The sequence below is a fragment of the Drosophila tropicalis genome, unplaced genomic scaffold (assembly GCF_018151085.1).
Source record: "Drosophila tropicalis isolate 14030-0801.00 unplaced genomic scaffold, ASM1815108v1 contig_443, whole genome shotgun sequence".
Taxonomy (NCBI): Eukaryota; Metazoa; Arthropoda; class Insecta; order Diptera; family Drosophilidae; genus Drosophila; species Drosophila tropicalis.
The window spans coordinates 1,821,062-1,842,699 of NW_027172907.1; the positions used below are offsets into that span (position 1 = coordinate 1,821,062).

General features: G+C 37.9%; 2 protein-coding genes across 2 annotated transcripts in view; one reads left to right on the top strand and one right to left on the bottom strand.

Annotated features, from left to right (window-relative positions):
* The window catches only part of LOC137573831 (glutamate transporter polyphemus-like), a 66,093-nt gene that overhangs the window by 10,344 nt on the left and 34,111 nt on the right, over positions 1–21,638 (bottom strand). The window lies entirely within an intron of this gene.
* Positions 10,983–21,638, top strand: part of klu (klumpfuss) — a 32,879-nt gene continuing 22,223 nt past the window's right edge. The window contains 1 exon segment of the mRNA XM_068285878.1: positions 10,983–12,506. The gene's annotated coding sequence lies outside the window, so the exon portion shown is untranslated.

The following is a 21,638-nucleotide window of genomic DNA, read 5'->3' on the forward strand; positions in this document are numbered from 1 at the left end:
GTCTTTTTTAATGTCCTTTTCAAACATCGGATTCAGAAGCAAGTAAGTTTTCATTAGACCAAATCAAACTACAGGAAAAAGGAAGCAAATTATATATAAATTCGGAACTCTTCCGAATCTAACTAGATGACCAACTTCAGAAAACGTTAAGAACTATCTTCCGAAGGGGAATTCGATTTACTTTTCAGAATTTCATTAGCTACAACTTTCTTGAAGATTTTAGATATAAATCTGCCGTATTTTTGAAAAGTCATAAATATTTACCCAGCGTGTTTTTCGAAACTGAATCGTCCTAAATTTGTGACCAGTACTGTACCCACGAAAGTAAATACTTTCAATTTGTTTATCTCAACTTAAATTGTTCATTGATTATTATTTAAAGCTTAAATCTGGTTATATAAGTTTCAGAATTTAGACTTGTTCTAAGTCTTTTCAGTTGAGATATTATATAATATTAGGAATTTGTATTTACATGGCAAATGGCAAAATGGAATGGAATAACCTTAATAAGTTAGTATTTCAAGTATTTGTAATTAAATAATATTACATAATAATCAATTTTCTTAAGAAGTTCATTATCATTAAATCAGTTGGGAATCATTAAAACAAAAACATATGCCAGAGTTTAAACCCTTTTTTGTTCTATTCAAGGAAAAGAAAATCTAGACAGACAAAATTTGTTAACTAAATCACAAAGTCGGTTATATATATACTCATAGGCGGATCGTGCGCTCAACTTTTGTGGGGCAAATCGAAGTCAAATTTTTCTTTTATTTTATTTAACTACATTAACATTTGCCATCTCGCTCACTCTCACAATAACGCTATAGTCTGTGAGAAAATCAGTTTTTCTTATTTTCGGGGGCGTGGCAGAAATTTGAAATAAACTTCAACACCGTAGATATTACAGGGATCTAAGTACTAAATTTGGTCTCACTAGCTCTTATAGTCTCCGAGATGTAGGCGTTTATACAGACAGACGGACGGACCGACATGGCTAAATCAACTCGGCTCAAGAATATATATATATACTTTTTGGGGTCGGAAATGCTTCCTGTGTAGTACATAAAATTAAGTTAAGATTGCTTCTAAAATGAAAGTGAAAGAATAATAAGTTCTAGTTTCCTTTATTTTTCATTAAAGGACATGGAAAAATCAGTTTTCATATGGCAAACTGAATTTGTTTTGATTTTGTTTCTTTTCAGTTTTCCTTCAATGGTTTGTTTTTTTTTTTTTTGTTTTGAAGCGCACAAAAAGTAACCCCAGGGCTGAGATTATTGACCTCTTGACAAATATCAGGCCCAAGACGATGGTTGGAAGAGTCCTTTGTTCTGCTCCTGCTGCTGCTGTAGCAGTAGCACAGGACCAACACGACCAGCTGTGCAATGGATCAGCAGACGTCTTTGGCGCGCAGTTATTGGCCAAGGAAGCGAAGGAAAATCTCTAGCTGAACAGCTGACAGATGAAAAGATGAAGGAAACACACACACACAAAACCGACAGACAGTCAGAGCACGCGCCAAAATCCAAGGAAATGTGAAATTAGAGTTGGGAAAGGCAATTGCGGTTAGGATTCCACATTCCGCCAGAAGAGCGTGAACAAATGTGCGAGAATTGTCAGCTGGTTAAAATGAAGGAGGCAATTGTTGTCCAGCAATTAGGAGAAGGATCCGAAACAAGTGGCTAGGCCTTTAGAAATGACATATGCAAGACGCCAACACGAAAATTGAAAAATAAAAAAAAAAAGAGAACCCAAAGACAATCTACAATCTATATGTTGGATATGGGTGTATATAGCGTGATCTGGCTAGACGTTGAAAAAACATAAGTTCGGCTTAAATACCGTTAGCACAAATGGCATACTGAAATGATGATTTAAAGAAACATTTAAAGAAATTCAAATGAATTCGTATATTCGTATGTGTATGGCCCCAAGGTCCACGCCCACTTAAATTGCGTGTTTTCATTTTCGAAGGACTGGAGACGAGCCGGGGGAGAAGAGGCCAAGCAAAGAAACAGAGAAGCATTCTCTCTACAATTAAATTTGCATTTGTATGATATTTTTTTCTCTCTCTCTTTTTTGGTTTTGTTTTTGTTTTTGTTGTTGTGTTTTTGTGGTTGCTGCCGCGGGTGAAATACCTTGGCGCGTAGGAAACATTTATCACTGCCTCCTCCTCCTCCTCCTCCTACCTACTCCTCCACCAACAACAACAACAATAAAACTAAAGCGTTTATAATTTCATATGAAATTCTTCTTCTTCTTCTCCAACTATTAGGCTCGGCCGGACATGCAATTGGCCAAGAGGCACAGGCAAAACCGACTCCGAGTTCAACTTAATCACAGGGTATACTCAGGCCTGAATGGCCTAAACGAAAATGCTTAAATTTAATGACATAAATATACACAGAGACACACACAAACACACACACACACACAGACAAATCATCAGCAGCCCAATGGATCAGAGGAATGGGGAGTAGTAGAAAAAGGAGGAGGAGGAGGAGGAGGAGACTGAAGATTGGAGGACAGTAGATGAAATCTCTACAGGAAATCTAGCGTCTCTTCTCTACTTTATGAAATGTGTCGTCATTTATGGCAAAAGGCGGCAGCTGTCCATTTAGGGAAAACGCGTTTGCCAGGTAAGATTTCACTTTCCACGGTTTTAGTTTCCTTGGCATTGTGTGTCCTTGTTTCAACCCACCACCCTTGCGATTCCCCCTTTTTGACTCGAAAGTAAGTCTTTTGCGCATTTGCAAGTAGTTCAAAGATCCTTTTTGAATTCTCTCGCCAACGCCGCCACCCCACCCCGTTGCATATAGCAGGATAGACCGGCTTGAGGGCTGCTCCTTTTTGTTACCTTCCTCCTACCACTACCACCACCACCACCACCCTTAAGCTGCCTACCTCCTTCATTCCTCCCTCTTTTTCTTATTCTCAACTGCGTCGCAGAACGAAAAAACACAAAATATATACACACACAAACACACACACACTAAACCCATGTATGTATGTGTTTTCTTATGAGAAAAGATAATGCCAGCTGCGCATGGTTAATGAATCAGAGAGAATTAAGGTTCTTTGATGCGCAATTGAATCGGTTATTCTGTAGATTGCTCCTGGGACTCTATTTTTCCAAGGCAGCTGTCGCAAAGGATTTGCATTAGATGAGCTTTTTTTTCTCTTCTCTATCTTTAGGAGTTAGGAACTTCCCTGTGTGCTGTCTGGTCTTGGCCTGTTTTGGAGCAATTAATTCTAGTTGTTTCTCGCCACTTTTTTCTTTAAAGATCTTATCCATAAAATACTTTGCACTTCCTCCCCAAACCAAGCCAAAAAACAACAACAAGAAACACAACAAACGTTTGTTGTAGTTTTGCTACCAACATGAACTTAAATCACGCGCACGCCTTGAAATCTTGGCCAAGAGATCTTCTCTTTTTCTTTGTGAAGACAAATTTCAAATGATTTACCTACAGCGTTGTATTTGGGGTTTTTTTTGCTTCTTTTTTTTTTTTTTGGGCGGGGGCTGATTTCAACTTCATTCATGAAAAAAAAAAACTTGGTTTGTCTTAATGAAAATCTGGCCAACAGCAAATAAAAAAAGACCAACACAGAGCTAACTAAACGAGAAGGTCGACTTAACCCAATCCCGAAAAAAAAACTCCAACAAAAGTTTAATGACACAATCCAGGGAAGTAGATGGAAGTCAGAAACGTAATGGGGGGACTAGAATGGAGAATTAAGACTGACTGAAACTGACTTAACTAAGAGAGAGACAAATTATTCGTTATCCACAATCGTTTCCATTATCATAACTTTTAGTATTACTTCATCGGGGGGAAACTTCACCTACGTCGGGGTTCGGGACTCGAGCAACAACAGAATTGTACTTTTAGTAGGTCTCCATTGAGCCACCGACTAGAGACATAGAGAGAGAGTTAGTATATATGTAATTATTTAGCCTAGTTATAAGTATTTTCGGGCATTGTCATCTTCTCATCATCTTTTTCTTTGCTTTCTCTATTAAGATTTTAACTTTGTTGTAGAACATTATAAAAGGATATTGAGCTTTTTTAAAATTATTGCCCCTTAAAGTATGCAATGGGCCAAAAAAGTAGACAAATTTATAGATTGTGACTTGGAAAATTGTGTATAAACAATATTTGCTTTGTTAATTATTTCTCATTCACAGGAGAAACACTTAATTTCCTCTATATATATAGATATATTTGAAAAGGCAAATTCTTGAGCATAATTTAGGGGGCAACGTTTACGCGTTTTATGGCCATAGATCTAGATAGGCTTCCCATTTTCCATCTAATTAATATATGTTATATAAGATTTTCAATTTTACAGTTGTCCCTGTTGAAATTTTTGATTTAGCCTTCACTGTCGGTTCATTAGACTATTGTTGTTGTTGTTGTTGTCGTGATTATTGTAAGTGATGTTGTAGCCACTGGTGTTTGTTTAATTGATTTTGTTGTTGTTGGTTTATTTAAGCTGAAAAATAAAAGAAAAGGAACTAAAAACGGTGAGTAAAAGAGTGTGTGAGAGAGAGAAGGAAAGGAAGATAGACAAAGAGCCAAAACGTATTTATTACAGTCATTAAACGAAATCATTTAATTTCTTGTGTAGGCAGGCAGTGTTGTTGTTGTTGTTGTTGTTATGTGATTGGCCTTAATAAATAATTTGCCACCCTTCTGGTCGTCGGCCCCCCTACTTGGTTGTTGTTTGTGTTTCTGTTTCTTTTACTTTTTTTTTTTTTTTTGCAATTTCTTAATCAAAAACCTAGCAACAACATCCGCTCGAACCGCTTCAATAGATTGGCAGATTTTCTCACGTCGTCTAAATGGCTTAATAACCCCAATCTCTTTCCACATCTCTTCCTCCTCCTCCTCCACCTGCTGCTCCTCCTCCTCCTCGTTTGTCCCATACCACCGCTCAGTGCATTTTGCGGCTAAGCTTAGCTTTTGAACGTTGTAAACGCGCTTCCGGTCTGCGGTTTTGTGTGTTAGAAATGCCATAAAATGGCTTAAAGAAGTAGAAGAAAAGAACAAGAGATGCAACAGCAACCATAAAATTGATTTGATTGCCCTACTCATTCATTTGGTTGTCGGTCAGTCAGTTCGAATGAAGGCCTACACCCGCTCCCTTTCTCTCTCTCTCTCGCTCTCTCTCACGCCTCCTCGTAAAATCTGCACAGAACTTACATATGTATATATATATATACAATATGTATCTGTATCTGGCATCTGTATGTTTGTAGTTCTTTCCTATATAGGCCGAGGCACTTTGCTTCCACTCGCCACATTTAGAGATTAACTGGTTTTATGTCTCGGATTGGCTATAATATCATTTATTTACGAGTTGAGTGAGCTAATTTGAATTTTCAACATTTCGTTTGTTGGTGCTGGTGCTGCTGCTGCTGCTGCTGCTGCTTGTTTTTAGCCTTCTCTTCAATTTTTCGTTTTCGTTTCTATTTTGGATGGCGATATCTTCTGTTCGCTTTCCCACACTTTTACACACTCAGAGCAGCACAGGTGAATGGGCATCGATGGGCAGTCGATTTTGTGAAAGATTTTTTATCGCATGATTGTTATATTTTATTATACGGATTATATATATGTATACACACACAAACACACTTACACACACACACGAAACATATTGGAAACGCTTCAAATTGTTGGCCTTTAACCATCGTGTGTGTCGAGTATGTTAATCGTTTATAAGTTTAAGCTCATTTCTGCCACGATGAGAGGCATTTGAGATGAAGGAGGAGAAGGCGGAGGCAAAGTTGGGTGGAGTAGAGAGGAAAAGCCATTTAATAGTTTAATTTTTATTCGAATGAACAGTTAATTTTCGATGGCAAGTGGCAAAAGGTAGCCAAGATTTTGGTTTTTTTTCGATTTTGATTTTGGAATCTCTTCTCTTGGATCTTTCAATTTGTGGGAGTCTTTCCCCCGTCCATCTGTCCCTTTCTCTCTCTCTCTCCCTATCTCCCTCTCTCTCACTCGTATTTATGATCTAGGAAGGTCTTTAAGACCCTTAATGCCATGTTGTACAAGAAAATTAAGCTGATTTAATGCTTTTGCCTTCCCCCATTCAATAATAAATAATGCACTTGCCCTCAAATACGAAAGACTTAAGCAACAAACTTGATGAACAAAACTATGCACACCGAATTTTTCGTTTTGTTTATTTAGCTAGATCATGTAGATCATGTTTTTAATTAAGTAAAAGCGTTTTGAATCCCCCAATGCCAATGAAAAGTATTAACTAAGTCTTAATAAGCATAATCTAATATAAGCCATGGGGGGGGGGCAAAATTTTCATTGACAATAGAAAGTATCGTTAACTTGGTAGAATGGCTTAACTCTTGTTCTAATAAAAGTTACTTCTTTCATTGCCGAATAACATTTAAACTTAAGGATTTAAAAAAAAAGAAAAGTATTTTTTGGTTTTTTAAACTTAAGAGAGCTTCCTCTATCAATTTGTTGTATTTACTTGAGAAATTTAAATTAAAAATGTTTAAATTACATTTAGTTTTATATTATAATTATGAAAAGTAAAGAAATTAGTCAAAGAAATTCATGAAATTTTAAAATGTTAAGTATTAATATTTTAACCCTCCTTCTAAGCAAAGTTAAACTAAAGATTAAACAAACTAAAGTGCAATGTTTTGAAAATCTATATAAACAAAAGATTTCTTCCATTCACAATTTGGTTGAATGAAAGTTTCTAAATATTATTGATTGTTTCATTTGTCGTTGTTGACTTTGATTTTATGCAATAATCTGATCCATCTACATTTACAGTTGCCCATCATTAATCAATATTTGTTTTTTGGTGTGGGGATCCCCCTTGATCTTTTCTTTACACAAAATTAGTTCCATGGATTTAAAAGCAAATCAGAGCATCTTGCTTGGTGTTCATTTAATCATCTTTCACAGTTTTAATTATTTTCTCTACACATTTTCCATTATTAATAATTGCAGCCACAATAACAACAACAACAACAGAAGCCAGCTGGCTTAGATTAATCATAGAGCACACTCACACTGAGACTCTAATTAAAAGAAGGCTTAGAAGAAGAAAATACATTTTCATGTGACACATCAGAGAGAGAGAGAGATCGGAGAGTGAAAAGTCATCCTCCTTGGTGTTTATCCATGAGAATCTCATGCAAATTAGACTTGGTTTAACTATTCTATTCTGTTTTTTAATTGGCGACAACACGAAGCGGCAACACCAGCGAAATATGTGGCAATATGGGCAGCAGCTGCTGTTGGCGTCTTTCTCATTGCCAGTGGAGAGTTGCCAATGTCATGACATTTGCTTTTATGGTTATTTCGACTCGATGTTGGTTGCATCGAATGTCAATGCAAATGCAATTGCTTTGACTTTGGGCGTACACTTACTGCATAATTGAATTCTATTTTCAATTTTTCTCTTCAGTGAAAGTCATCAAAAGACGACGATGACGATGACGATGACGTCGCCCGCCGTGCAATGAGTTCTGGTCCTCGTTTTTGTCCCCGTCCTCAGGGCAACATCATTAAAATTTTTAAGAAAAGAAAACGGAACGAAACGAACCGAACCGAACCTATAGGAAAAAGGAGCAGCAGGAGGCTTCAGGTAAAGGCCTAGGGATGGGTGGCGTGGTACAGTGTGTGTTTTGGAGGGGTGAAATCGAGGGAATTGTAAGATCATTCAGTCTCTCTTGACTGGCCTCTTTTGTGTGCGATAAAAGTTTCAAAGCGAAGACGTTTCGCGATGTGTTCCCGCCAAAAGTTAGGGGATTGCCGACACCACAGGCGTCTTTAGGATTTGCCTGAGTTGGGTTGGGTTGGGTTGGTTTGGTTTGGGTTGGTGGTGGGTCGCTGGCGGTGGTGGTGGTGGTGTGGTATGGTGTGGTGGTGGCGGCGGCGTTGTTTAGTGGGGGTTGGTTAGTACTCTTGGAAAGAAGAATAAGAAAAGAAAAGAAAAAAAAAACCGTGGGAAGATTTCCTACACAAAAGGCCAAATGCGAAGGCATTTGCTGTGATTGCAGCTGCAATGCTGCGGCATTCTCTAAACCCCCCACCACCACCACCACCACCCCTCACAGCCTTCTTACAATCTGACTCAATCAGATTGAGACGGACGCACGTAGGCAATGGCCGGCCGTCTCAACACGGGCCATTCACACAATGTGACACTAAAATCTACTTAAATCTTATCCGCGGGATTTGCATAAAACAAGCCGTTTTTGTCCATGCCCCCACCATCGCCGCCTCCACCTCCGCTCGGTCTATGGACCTATGGACTGGGAGCAGTAGCAGCGGCAGCAACAACAACTTCATCAGCAAATCAGATGTCGCGTCAATTGAATGTTGGCTTGGGCCGACGGTCGTCAACACCTTCGCGAATCTACCAACTACTCACCAATAGAGCCCCCACACACCATTTTGGTTTTATTTTTCTTGTTGTTGCTGTTGTTGTTGTTGCTTTTTTTCGGTTGTCTCATTTCAATAAGTTATCATTGTAGTTGTTCCACACACACACACACAGACACACACACACACCTACACATAAAACAGATTTTCTGTACGAATCGCGTAAACGCGTTTTTGCCTCATTCGTTCATTTCACCCTGCCCACAATTCACAGACACCAACGCATTTGGCTCTCGGGTATCGTTGTGTTTGTATGTGTTCGTGTGTGTGTGTGTATGCATCGGTATGCTGTGTGCTACTATTCGTTCATTCACAAAATGAGCTGCGGCTGCGACTGCTGACGGCGCTGCTTGTGCTTGAACTTTTTTGTTTTTTTTTTTTTTTTTTTCTTTCTTTCGTCTTCTCGTTTCGGTTTTTGTTTTGTAAACAACAACGCGCGCTCAAGCCTCGGCGGCTGCGTCGGCATCGCACACAAACACACAAGTTACAGGGAGAGCAAGGAGAGATCCCACTCTCTCTCTCTCTCTCTCTCTCTCTCTGTCTCTTTTAGCAACTGCATTAGTATTTCAAGTTCAAGCCATACAAACCGAAGGTATTTACCGGCATTTGACCAAAGAGACAGAGAGAGAAAACGAGTAAACGAACGAGTGAGAGCAGAGAGTAGGTGTTCGTGTTAAGGTGGCGTTTTTGCCTGCATGTGTGTGTGTGCTGAGAGAGAGAGAGAGAGAGAAGCAGCAAGATATTGTTGGGTTTTTATCCGTTACATTTTATCCGCTCTGCGGATTGTGGGTGATAATCGACAATTCCTATTGCGACAAATCGTTTCAAACTAAATATCACATAGAAATATATATCTAAAAGTTTCAAATGATCCATGGATCCCTTATCCAAGTGTCCCTTAGGGTTGCCATTTCCACATTAAGCTGCTAAACAAAACAAACGAAGCTGGAATTATATTTCTATATAAGCATCTGACAGAGAAATTTGTTCAAAATATTACTTATAAAATGTTTTCTATTCAAATCATATTCATTTATTCATTGTTTAATGGTTATAAGTAGAAATTCAGTATTAACTACTCAGAATCGTTGAAGTTATTAATTACTTCATGTAAATCCAATTAGTTCTTCACTTGAAAGTGAATGTATTTTAGAGATCAAATGAACATGGAATAAAAAGTGTTTCATACTCTTCCTTTTTGTTTTCTTTTGGATTAACCTTTAAGAAATAAATATGTAACAAAGTAATATAATAACTTTGAATGAAGTTTAAATAGAAATCGAATACATATTAAGAAGATCTAAAAACCTAAACTAAACATTCATTAAAGATTTGCGGTTATCCTAGATACATCTTCTGGACTAAAATCGTAAAATTATTGAAGCTCATAACAAGTTATCCCAACGAATTGTGGATCGATTTAGGTAAAGAAATCAAAAATAGTCTATTAATCAATTTGGAAAAGCAATTAGAGAACATACAAACTTACATTTTGTTTCATTAATTTATTATTGTATTTGAAACAAACTGTGAATGGAAACAACAATAAAAACCTTTCATTAGTTGATTCTGTATCTTCGAATGTTTTTCTTTAAAAGTCAATAGTGAAAGTATTTTTGTTTCATGAAATCATTTTGAATGCATTTTGAAAAATTTCAATCTAATATCTTAATATTAACGTCAAAGATTCAATGAATATTGGATTTGCCAAAGACCCCATTGAAGGTCAGAGTAATGATTCTATTATCAAAAATTTAGGGACAATTTTTTGATCAATTGGAATTGGTTCGTCATTTTGGGCTAATGAGTTATCACACCCCCAATTCGGTTTCCATTTCATATACATTTCGAATCGAAACGAGGCGCAAACAAAACAAACAAAAAACCAAAAACAGCAACAACAACAACAGCAACAAGAGACGAACGAGAAGCGGCAAAGCAAAGTGGGAGGCGCCTATTCCAGAGCTCCAAATGCAACGAAGTCTCCTCATTGGTATAAAAGTTTGAGCAATTAGAAACCCACGCAGCCATAAACAACACCAACAACCAGCACATGGTGTGGCATAACGCTGAGTGGGGGAGGTTGGCAGAGGCAGCTGCGCCAACTACAACAGCAGCAGCAGCAGCAGCAGCTACAATTGCAGCAAGCAGCGTCAAGCACCTCCACAACTCAATACAACACACACACACACACACACTCAGCTGAGCTGACAATCGTGGAGCTCACGAAGAGATAAAAAAAAAAAGTTGTGCAAAAAGAAGTCAAAGAAATATATAAAAAAAAAAAAAAGAAAAGCTCAAATATATAACAACAACAATATGAAATCAGCTTTTTACGTTTTACACGTGCTGCGCTCTCTTGCTCTCACTCTGTGACTCTCTCTCTCTCTGCCCGGCCGTTTATCCGGCGAATGAGAGGCCAACATTGCCACCAATACACTCACAAGTCGGGCCGCTGCCTGCGTCGGCGTCGTCGTCGGCATCGTTCAGCCTATTCTACTTAGAAATATTATTCGGGCCAGTGTCTTGCTGGGCAGTGTCGGTTCAGGTTCAATATTCCGGAGAGAACCGCACGCGTGAGCCTTTTACCTTCGTTTTTTTTTTGTTGTTCATTAGTCGTACCGCGTTCGAAACCGTTACCAAAATAAAATCAAAGAAACTTCAAAATTATAAAATCAAAATTGTTAAATGAAAATTTCGAAAAAAGCGGCTAATTGTGCGTAAACTATTGCCATTCGTTGCCCCTCTCTTCCCACCTCTGTCTTCTTTACACACACACTCCTTCTCTCTCTCACACACACACACACTGTCTCGGCCTGTGGACCGGGACGCTGCTTTCGAGTTGGAGTTGGAGTTGAAGTTGTTGTTGTTGGTGGTGGCGGCGGTGGTGGTGGTGGTGCAGCAGCAGCGGCAGCGGCAGTCGCAGAGGCAATAATAATAGTACCGAAACGAAGTCCGAACGACGACAACCACAAAACTCCGACGACGACGACGACGCCAACGACGACGCGACGACGGAAAATCTCTTGTGTGCAGTGAAAATTGTTTGTCGTAACGTTTTTCGTTATTTGTTATTCGCACGTTGACGCGATGAGATCTTGAGAGATCGGCTACGGAACTCCGCGACTCACAAATGGCCAAAAGCAACCGGAAGAAAATCCATAACATAGATCGTGCGTGCAACAACAGCAACAACAATAACATTAACACAAAAGAAGAAATAAATAATAATAATAATAATTACGCACTAAACTCCTAACTCTAAAACGGTTCAACTTTAGTCACTATTTGCTCACTTGCTCACAAAACTCAACTCAACTAAGCTCAGCTCAATTTTTTACTCAACTTCTCAACAAAAAACATAAATAAATAAATAAATAAAACTTGCCAAATTTTCCTAACACCAACAGCAGCAGCAACAACTACAACAACAACAAATCTAAATCTAAATATACAAAAAAACAAACAAAAAAAGAAAATCTTACAAATAATAATCTTAATAAAGAAAATAAATTGAAACTCAAAGAAAAGAAACAAAATCGATCGGTCTTAATTTTTTTGCAAATTTTTTTTTTGTCACCTTTTTTGCTCCTTTCAAGCAAATTCAAGTGTCTTAAACAAGAGAAATGCAACAACAACAACAAAATAAATTATTTAAATAAAACAAAGGAAGAAAAAAAAAGAAACAACACGCTAAATAAAGCATAAGAAAAATTGTGATATACATATATATATATATATATAAATACAAGAATATATATATATTTTTTTTTGATATTAGCAATTAAAGTTTATACAACAACTACACTAGTAATAATAACAACAACAACTAAAAAGAAAACCTAGACAAAACAAAAAAGAGAAGAAAATTTGTTAAATTGATATTAATGTGTGCTAACAACAACAACAACAACAACAACAACAACAAATGCCATTATTGGATAATGCTTGGATAATATATTTTTTTAAAAAACACAAAAAAAAGTTCTCTTTATCCATATACAAAACAAAAAGAAGAAAAAGAAATCTACAGCAAAAAGAAAAACAAAATCAATAATAAAACAAAAAAAGGTGAGTGAATTAAAAAGTTTATCATTTTTTTTTTTTTTTTTGTTTTTTTGTCTTTTTTTTTGCCGACGGCTACGTCTCTGGCTTTGGATTGGCTTAGGCGCCACCAACACTTAAGCAGTTTAAGCCGCCTCAGCATAAACATTTGTGTCAAAACGCTTTTAGATCTAATTACCAGATCGGCTTACCAGCCCATTCTACATATATGGCTGATATCAGCATATATATGTATGTGCTATATATTCATTTGTATAAGTGACTGATAAGTCAGTTCATATCATCCATCACCCAAGCCCCCAAACAGGCATAGAATATCTGTGAATGATGATGATGATGATGATGATGATGATGCTCCTCCGGTTGCTCCAATCAGCAGTTTCAGCAATGTTGTTGACGTCAATTGTCGTTGTCGATGTTGTCGATGTTGTCGTCGTGTGCCTGACGTACACAATCAATGCATTTTGCAATCGCCCCCGGTCACTCCCTTTGTCAACCTTTTGCTGTGCAAATGAGATGAGACGACAGAACGTTTTCTTGTTCTTTTCTGTAAGGAGCTACTTCTATGTGAACTATGCCAATTGTCAACTGACAAATTTGTATACACGCACTTTGAAAACGTGCAATATTAATTAATTCCAACAACAACAACAACAACATCAGCAGCAAAAAGCTGATCTGTATGCACAAGAGTTGGCGAGTTGGCCAGTTTGCCAGCCAATGGTCTGACTGCTAGTCTGGGCAATTAAATTGTATGTCATTCATTGGTAATTTATACCATTTAAAGGCATCCCATGGCAGACTCTCTCGCCAGCAGCAGTAGCAACCATCATCATCATCGTCATCGTCAACACCATCAGCAACATGGCCAGGCAAGGAAAATGTCATAAACGCTTCTGAAGGCTAATGAAGCTTCTCCAGTTTGGGATACTTATGTTTAGACAAGATTTTGTAGGTACTTCTTCTTCTTTGAGATCATTTGGAACTTTCTTTGCTTTTGTTGTTTGAAATTTGTTTTATTGTTAGTAGCGCGTTTAAAAGAAAATCATTTTGTTACAATTTGAATTTGCTTTGTCAGGTGGTTTGTACTATATTTTTTCTCTCTTCTTCTTCTTCTTCTTCTGTTTGCTGTGCTAATTTTAGTATTTAATGTTATTTTTTCTTGGACTCACACCTAGTAATTAGCATGTGACGATGATGAGTAAGTTATATGTACATATAGAAATATTGTGATCGAGATCAGGATCGAAAATGTTTTATCGTTTGTCTCTTTCTCTCTCTCTCTCTCTCAATGTGTGTGTGTGTGTTGGTGTGTGTGTTTTTGTTTGATTTTATTTTGATTGACCATTTGATCGATCGTCTCAATGTTTAGACAGCTCTGAGCTCTGAGAGCTCAGTGTGCTGTGCTCTGATCGAGGAGCTCCAACGATCGAGGAGCGATAAATGCAACTTGCCATGAAAAGTGATGCCTTAAATGGGCATTAAGCTATTGCACATTTCTCAATATGTCGCTCGAGTGTACCAAGTGATTTTTTTTTTTTTTTTTTTTTTTTTTTTTTTCCACCAAAGCAGCAGACGACTACGAGTCCAAGTCCGTCTGCTGCTGTTGCTGTTGCTCTCCTCTGTTGGCTTTATACGCACCGAGCCTTATATGACGAACGACGACGACAACGACGACGACGACGACAGCGACAGCGACAAAAGCGACGGACGTCTGGCTCAATGTTTGGCATATAAATCAGGCGTAGAAGTAGTAGAAGGAGGAGTAATATATACAAGTTGAAGGTGGAGATGTATATTCGAGATGTACTACTAATAGTCTGGCGAGGGCGAAGGTGGGTCGGTGCCGTGGGGAGGGGGGGATCTATTGCAGGTTGACTGCGTACGTCACCCGCGCCATTTTAATGTAGGCTATCGCCCATCGTCACCCAACTGCAATTTGCATTTTGCAACAACAACACCAACCAAAAGGTCTTTCTCACTCTCACTTGCTCTGTCAGTACCTATCCATTTGTTTCTTCTGTCCCCAGTCCCTAGTCCCTGTCTTTGCTGTCTTTGTCCCACTCATTGACTGTTGTTCACTGTGTTTGGTGGTGTGCGGTGGTTTTTGTGGGGTTTTGGGTCTTGGCTTTTGCTTTTTGGTTTGCCCCGGTTCATTGGTTAATTTATTTCTGACACAGCCTTAAATTAACAATTTTAATACAAGCGTGCATTGAAATTGAGACGTTCGGAGCAATAACAAAAAACAAAAAAACACAAAAAAAATAAAGGAAAAAGAACACAGAAACAAAAAATGCAAGCCCGTAAAATAAATTTACAGCAAAACAAAAGCCAAAAGAGTGAAACAACAACAACAGAAAACACAACAAAAAAAAGAATGTGTAAAATGAAATAAAAACAACAACGAAAATTCTAAAGCGTTAATTAACTTTAAACGATTGAAAACGAATTGATTTCGAGAAGCCCATTTGATTTGGATTAGTTAGGCTTGCTTTAGAGACACACACAGAGAGACACCTCCGAGCTCGGAGCGGAGAGACCTTTTGGAAAAACAAAGCAAAATATACCAACACCAACAACAACAAAAGCTGAGAAGAAAAAACTAAAATTAAAATTTAATCATCACGTGTGCGTCAAAAAAAAAAAAAGAAGAAAAAAAAAAGGAGACTTGCTAATTAGCATGCGTTAAACAATAAAACAAAGAGATAACTCTTCCCCCCCCACACACACAACCCCTCACCAACCATGACCACGCCTCTTGGGCAAAGAAGAAGAATTCAACGAGTCAAACATGAATTCCCCTTAACACTTTACACTGATTCAATTGATACCCTCGAGTAGAGTAAATGGAAAGTGTCATCCCGTTATACATTCAGGGACATATCAAGGATCAAGTCTGAGTCTGAGAGGTGTCCAAAACCAAATATCGCTTTATACATACATTCATTTCAAGGATCAAGTGGTCCAACTTTTGGAATACATTTCACATATTTTCCAACAGATTCAGAGAATAGTTCAATAATCGTTTTGGTGTCATCTCTAAATTCGATTTCATTCACCCGAAATTGTTTTCTAGATCCATACCTGATAGATATAGATAATAGATCACCGATCTCAATATGCCTCCACCCCCTTGATATCGATACTAATCACAGGGTATTGGCATTTTGAAGAACGGAACTGGAATTGAAGTTGTCTGCTATAGTTCCAAAGAGTTTAACACCTTTTTTGGCGCTTTCCTGAGGGGGGGATTTGACATTTGATTTCTGATTGGAGTGGAGTGAAGTGGAGTTATCGTGCATTTGATAAACGTTTTGTTTTCTTATAGATGACTGTACTGGGATCACACCCCATTCAATTAGCATGCAGTGGGTAAAATATATATATGTATATCTTTTTTGGTGTTCATTTTCTACACACACAACCACACAACAAAAAAAAAAAAGCAAAAAATTTTTATCTCATTGCTACGGTTTTCGCGGTTTTCTTGGGCAAAATGTTCCCAGGCTTTTTGAAGTTGTTTGGCTTATCTCTTGCTTGGGCTGCCTTCATTGATAAGAGGAAAATAAATATTATTTAAAATATTAATATTTTATAATATACATACATACATATGTACATATATATGTATGTATATATATGCATATTTCTTATGGCACTATTAAGAGAAAAAAAAAAAAATGTTGTATTATTATTTTATGTTCAGTTTGTGTGGTCTTTTCCGTTCAGTTCATTGGCTGTCCCTCGGCATCCTCACTGCCTCATTGCCCCACCGCCTCACCCCTCCTGCACCGCCGTCGCTCTTTGGGGGCGCACTTGAAAACAATTTTTAATCTCAAGTAGTTTCAATTAACGTCATTGGACTACATAGATTGCTGATTATATTCCTATTCCGATTTCGTGCGACTTTTACGCTCATTGAATGAACATTAAAAATATAAAAAATTGAAAACAAAGCAAAACCAAAACAAAACCAACCAACCAACCAACCAACCAAATCGAATCAAATCGAATCGTATAGAATAAAGACAGCTAAATGATATTTGAAAACAGATTGTGACCACCCACCGCCGCACATGGCCAGGTTTATCAATTTACGTCACTCAACAGGGTCGCAATTCATGAATTTGTATTTCTTTTGTCTCACTCTCTCATTTTGGTTTTATTTTTTTTGCTTTAAGAATTTATAATATAATTGTATTTATTAGACTCTTTGGTAAATGTTGCTGCTGTTGCTTCTGACGCTCAACGAAAATATTGATAAGAATGTGATAAGTCAAGTGCGACGCAACGGTTAAGTGTGTGTGAATGAGTGTGTGTGTGTGGGGGCGTTGGAAAATTTATTATTGGTTTCTTACATAAAACTAAAAATAATCTCATCCAATAAACTGACTCATTCAAATAGCCAAAAGGCTCTGCCAGATAAGTCCAAAGCTAAATCTATCTTTCGGAACGTTGTCTTTAGTATTCTAAAAACTGATTCTTTGCTCATGAAGATAAGAAGAAAAGCCACTCTCTTCTATGGTAGAAGCCCTTTCGATTGGTTTATCATCTCTCTTCAAATGATTTACTCAAATAGTTTTAGTTTTAAGCCAACTTTGAGTGAAAGAAATCTTAACAGATTGTCCTTAGAAGAACCATCGAGTTCCAACTTCAGCAGACTTTGCCAAAGAACGTTCATAGAGTCAACGCTAAAACTAGTTGGGAATTTCAACTACATGAAGCGAAAAATGAATGCCAATGCCTTTTTTTAAGGTGCCAATTCAACTAACATTAAGAAGAACCATCAAGTTCCATCTTCAGCAGACTTTGCAAAGAACTTTGCTAAAACTAGTTGGGAATTTCCACTACATGGTGCCAATTCAAGGGCCATTTCAACTGATATTAAGACATTGAACAGGGTATAGAAAAGGTCGTCTTTAGCGTCGGAATTTCTTATTTGATTTATTAAATTGCAGTTTTGTGAGGCATTTGACAAATCAATATAGTTAATCATCTTTTATAAGCTATAAAATGAAGTAAGTTTTCCGTTTTCGTCGCAGTGGTCAAATCAAGGAATAGCGGAGGAGCCAGAGGGTGGTGTGTGTGTGTGGGGCGTGCGGTGGTTGTGGGGGGGTGTCATAGGAAACCTGTTGCTGTTGCACGCAAAAAGAAGTTGGTCACAAAAATTGAACCCGGGGCCCGTTTGAGCATATGCAACTGTCTGCACTTAGTGCTGCCTGTCGCCAATTTGAATGTATATATATATGCCCCTCCCCACCCTCTTCCTCCCCCTCCCTTCAACCACATTGACTTGACTCACTCTCCTGCCATCTGGTTATCTTTAAAGTTTCAGGCATAATATTTTAGTGGATTTTATAAGCAAACACACACACAGACACACATACACTGAGATATAAATGCCTGTCGCATAAAAATTAATTGTAATATTTGTTTATGTGTTCGGCAAAATGTTGTACAAGTTTGTTTGTTTTTCTCTCTCTCTCTCTCTCTGTCTCAGTCTCTGTCTCTGTCTCTCTTGAATATTTCAATCTTTTGTGATTTATTTTTGGTTTTTTTTTTTTTTTTTTTAAGCTAGGTTTTGGGAACACGTGCCTAGCATTTGCCTTCTCTTTTCAAACAATTAAAAGAAATATGCATAAACATAATAATAACAATAATTTGCATATTCATTTCTCTTCTTCTTGTTCCTCCTCTTCTTCTTCTCTGAGCTCTGAGCTCATAAGTCAAAGAGAGGAGGCTAAAGGCCAGGCCAAGCAAAAGCAGAGGGAGAGAGCAGAGAAAAAATAAAGATGAAGGTATTTTCTATATCTTTTTCTTTCAGATATATATGTATATATATTTGTTTGTATATTGAACTTATTTGCCATCAACATGTAGAAAGGCCAAAAACTGTAAAAATAATCGCGCGACAAATTTATGATTAGTAGTCAAGTTGCCTTTGTGATTGTCATCATCGATTGGTTCGTTGTTCCATTGTTCCATGCCGAAAAGATGTTTTAGAAGACAACAACAACAACAGCAACAACAATAAGAAAAAGCGGCTTACACTTTGTTTACAATGTTGCGTGGTATTTTACACAGATTTGTATACCCTGTAATCATAGTGTGAAATAGGTGTATATTAGTTAGGCTTAAGGCTAGTTTGATACTGTAAAACTTGTGATAATTTCCAACTCGAAAGTCGAGAGTCAAGAATCGAGTCTTCTAAATTCTAAATTGATTTTGATTTGAAAGCGTTTTGCAGGGTATCTTATAGCCCTTTTCATTTTGGAGATAAAGTTAATTCTTTTGCTTATTTTTCTGGCTGCCAAGTCAATATTGATCAATAAATAACCAGAGACCCAGAGTCGGGCTAGTCTAGCTACAACAGCAACAACAAGAACAGCAGCAACAGCAACAACAATAGCAACAACAACATTAGGCATTGGACATTCGGCATTCGGCCAGCGGTCACGTCTCAAGTGAAAATGCTTTTTAAGTGCCTTGGGCCAGGTGAAAATTAAACTGTCCCCTGGGCACGTCAAACAAAACGGATAACTTCTTTTTGACAGACAGAGACAGATAGAGAGAGAGAGAGTGAGAGAGAGGAATAGAGGAACTGTTGGCCTGGTCAGAGAGCCTGGCTTAGTCGTAGATGGTCACGGGGTGGGGTGGAGGATAACCCTTTTTCCCAAGCCGCCGTCACCAAAACCTTGAACACAAAAAAAAAAAAAAAAACACGAGAAAATAAAAAAAACCGAAAAGTGTCAACCCTAATTGCCTTTCGCTTGGCTTGGCTTAAACTCGGCTTGACTTGGCTCAGATGATCCTCCGCTTTTTGGTTCCCCTGCTAACCACTCCTCCCCCGCAACGCCGGCAACTTCATCATCTCCTCCCACTCCTCCGCTAAGGCTTCGAGGCTTCGGCTTTTGTCAAATATTTAACTTGACTTTGGCTTGCGCTTGCGCAAATACTAATAAAATTTCGGTTAATTTTTTTCAAGTTAACACTCCATAAGAGTAACAGAGATGGCCAGTGCCAGTGCGAGTGAGACAGCGTAATAGGAGGTGGGGGTGGGAGTGGGGAGGGGGGAGAGAAACATTTGCTTTTATTTATTTGTTGTCGCACTTGACTGTAATGGATTTGTTGGCATGAAGATATTTCTCTTCAATTTCCAGCCACTTAAACAACGAGTTTTGGTTTTTTTTTTTTGTTTTCAGTTTTTAACCATTTTTGCTGTTGGCTTGTTTTGTTTTTGTTTTTTTGGAGGCGGCTAAAGAAAGTCAAACAACAACAAACACAAAAACAATGAGAATTACATAAATTAAACAGCTGTAAGTGGAAAAAAACGGTGTGTGTTTTTTTTTTTGTCATTTCGTTTTGTTTTAATAATTCATGGATTTATGGCTTTAATTAACTGGCATAACAACAGCAACAACAACAACAACAGCAATTGAAGTAAAGTTTTTCTAAGTTTCAATACAATTTTTGGATATACATACATACATACATACATACAAATACATATATATGTATGCACTTGTATGTATGTAGCCTCTTTCGTTTTTTCTTTTCTTTTGTGTTTTTGTTGTATTTGTTTTGGACACATACAGGAAAAGGGAAGCCTGTTGAGTGGCCAACTGATTTCCGTTAACAACAGCAACAAAAACAACAACAACGACAACAGCAGCAAAAATACGTATGAAACTAGAGATCCAGGCTAAAAGATCCGAAATTTGCATACCCTTAGCATTACATAGTCTCTGATGGCTTTAAATACCTTTTTTAATTTCGATAAAGGACATAAACACGAACCAAATGCTAAATTATTCCAAAATTGAATTCCTATTTTGATTATTTGCCAATTGTTTAAATATAGTTTAAGGGATATCAAGGAATAGTTTGAAATTGATTGAAATCATTTCAGAAGAAGTGTGAAGCGAATGGAAGAGGACATCTCCGACCAAATAAGGTTTAACGTAGACCGCTTACTTCAGCTGGATCCAGCCAATATATAATCATGTCCTGTAGACATACCAAATTTCATGAAGATCAAATGACTATATTCCCATAGGATCGAACGGTCCAATTTGAAATTTTAGACAGAATGGCTTTTTTTTGGACCATTTTTGATAACTCTATCCAATAGCGGACAAGACAGGAGTAGTCGAAAGGGTATACAAATTTCGGTCTAGATGCAATTAGACTGGCTCTCTGCTAAACGGGTGACAGTTGGCCAAGTTCTAATGCCAAGTAGGTAGGAGGTGGGTTTTCTTGTTTTTGCTTGGCTTGGCTTGGCTTGAGGACTTACTTCTCACGGTCGTCCTTGGTGAAGGAGACACCTACACACCTCATCGATCGTCGTTTGCTGGTTCGTTCTATCGATCGATTCGAACAGATGATGACAAAAACAATGGCCAAAAAGAAATTCATTGCTTAAAGCCGCTTTTGGCGACCAATAAAGTCTGATTATATACTCATCAATTCAGCAGCAGATAAAAGTCAAAAACTTTTCAGATCTTCGTCTTAGTCTCAGTCAGTTGTCTGGCAATATTGTCGTCGTTGTAGTTGTTGTTGTGGCTGTTGTTGTTGTTGTTGTTGTCGATGATGCCGACTAAAGGCACAAGTCAGATAAATTATAATTAAAGCAGACGAAGAAACGTTGCCGATCACATGAAGAAGACGACGAAACAGTATAAGTTGGAAGAGATGAAGATTCCGATTCCGATGCTGATGCCAATGCTGTTCCCGTTCCCGTTGCTGTTGCTGTTGATGTCAGAGCGTATTTAAAATACGAGTAGAACAACTTGCATTCAAACGCCGACGCCACACGACCAAAGCGGATAAACAGATACAAATAAACAAGAGAGTCCAAACCAAAGCAAACCAAACCAAAGCCAGCCGGAGACGGCGACAGCGACAGCAACAGAGATGTAGACGGAGTTAAAGTCGAAGTTGAAATCGGAGGAGATGGAGGCGGAGTAGAAAGAGGTGGGGGTGGAGCAACAGACGTCGCATAGAATTGAGCTTCAGTCAGCGGCAAGAAAACACCTGTCAAACTGGTCCAAAGAAAAAAACTCACACACAACAAGACACAGCAACAAAAAGAACACAAGAACGCACAAAAAAAAAAACCAACAACAAACAACTGAAGTG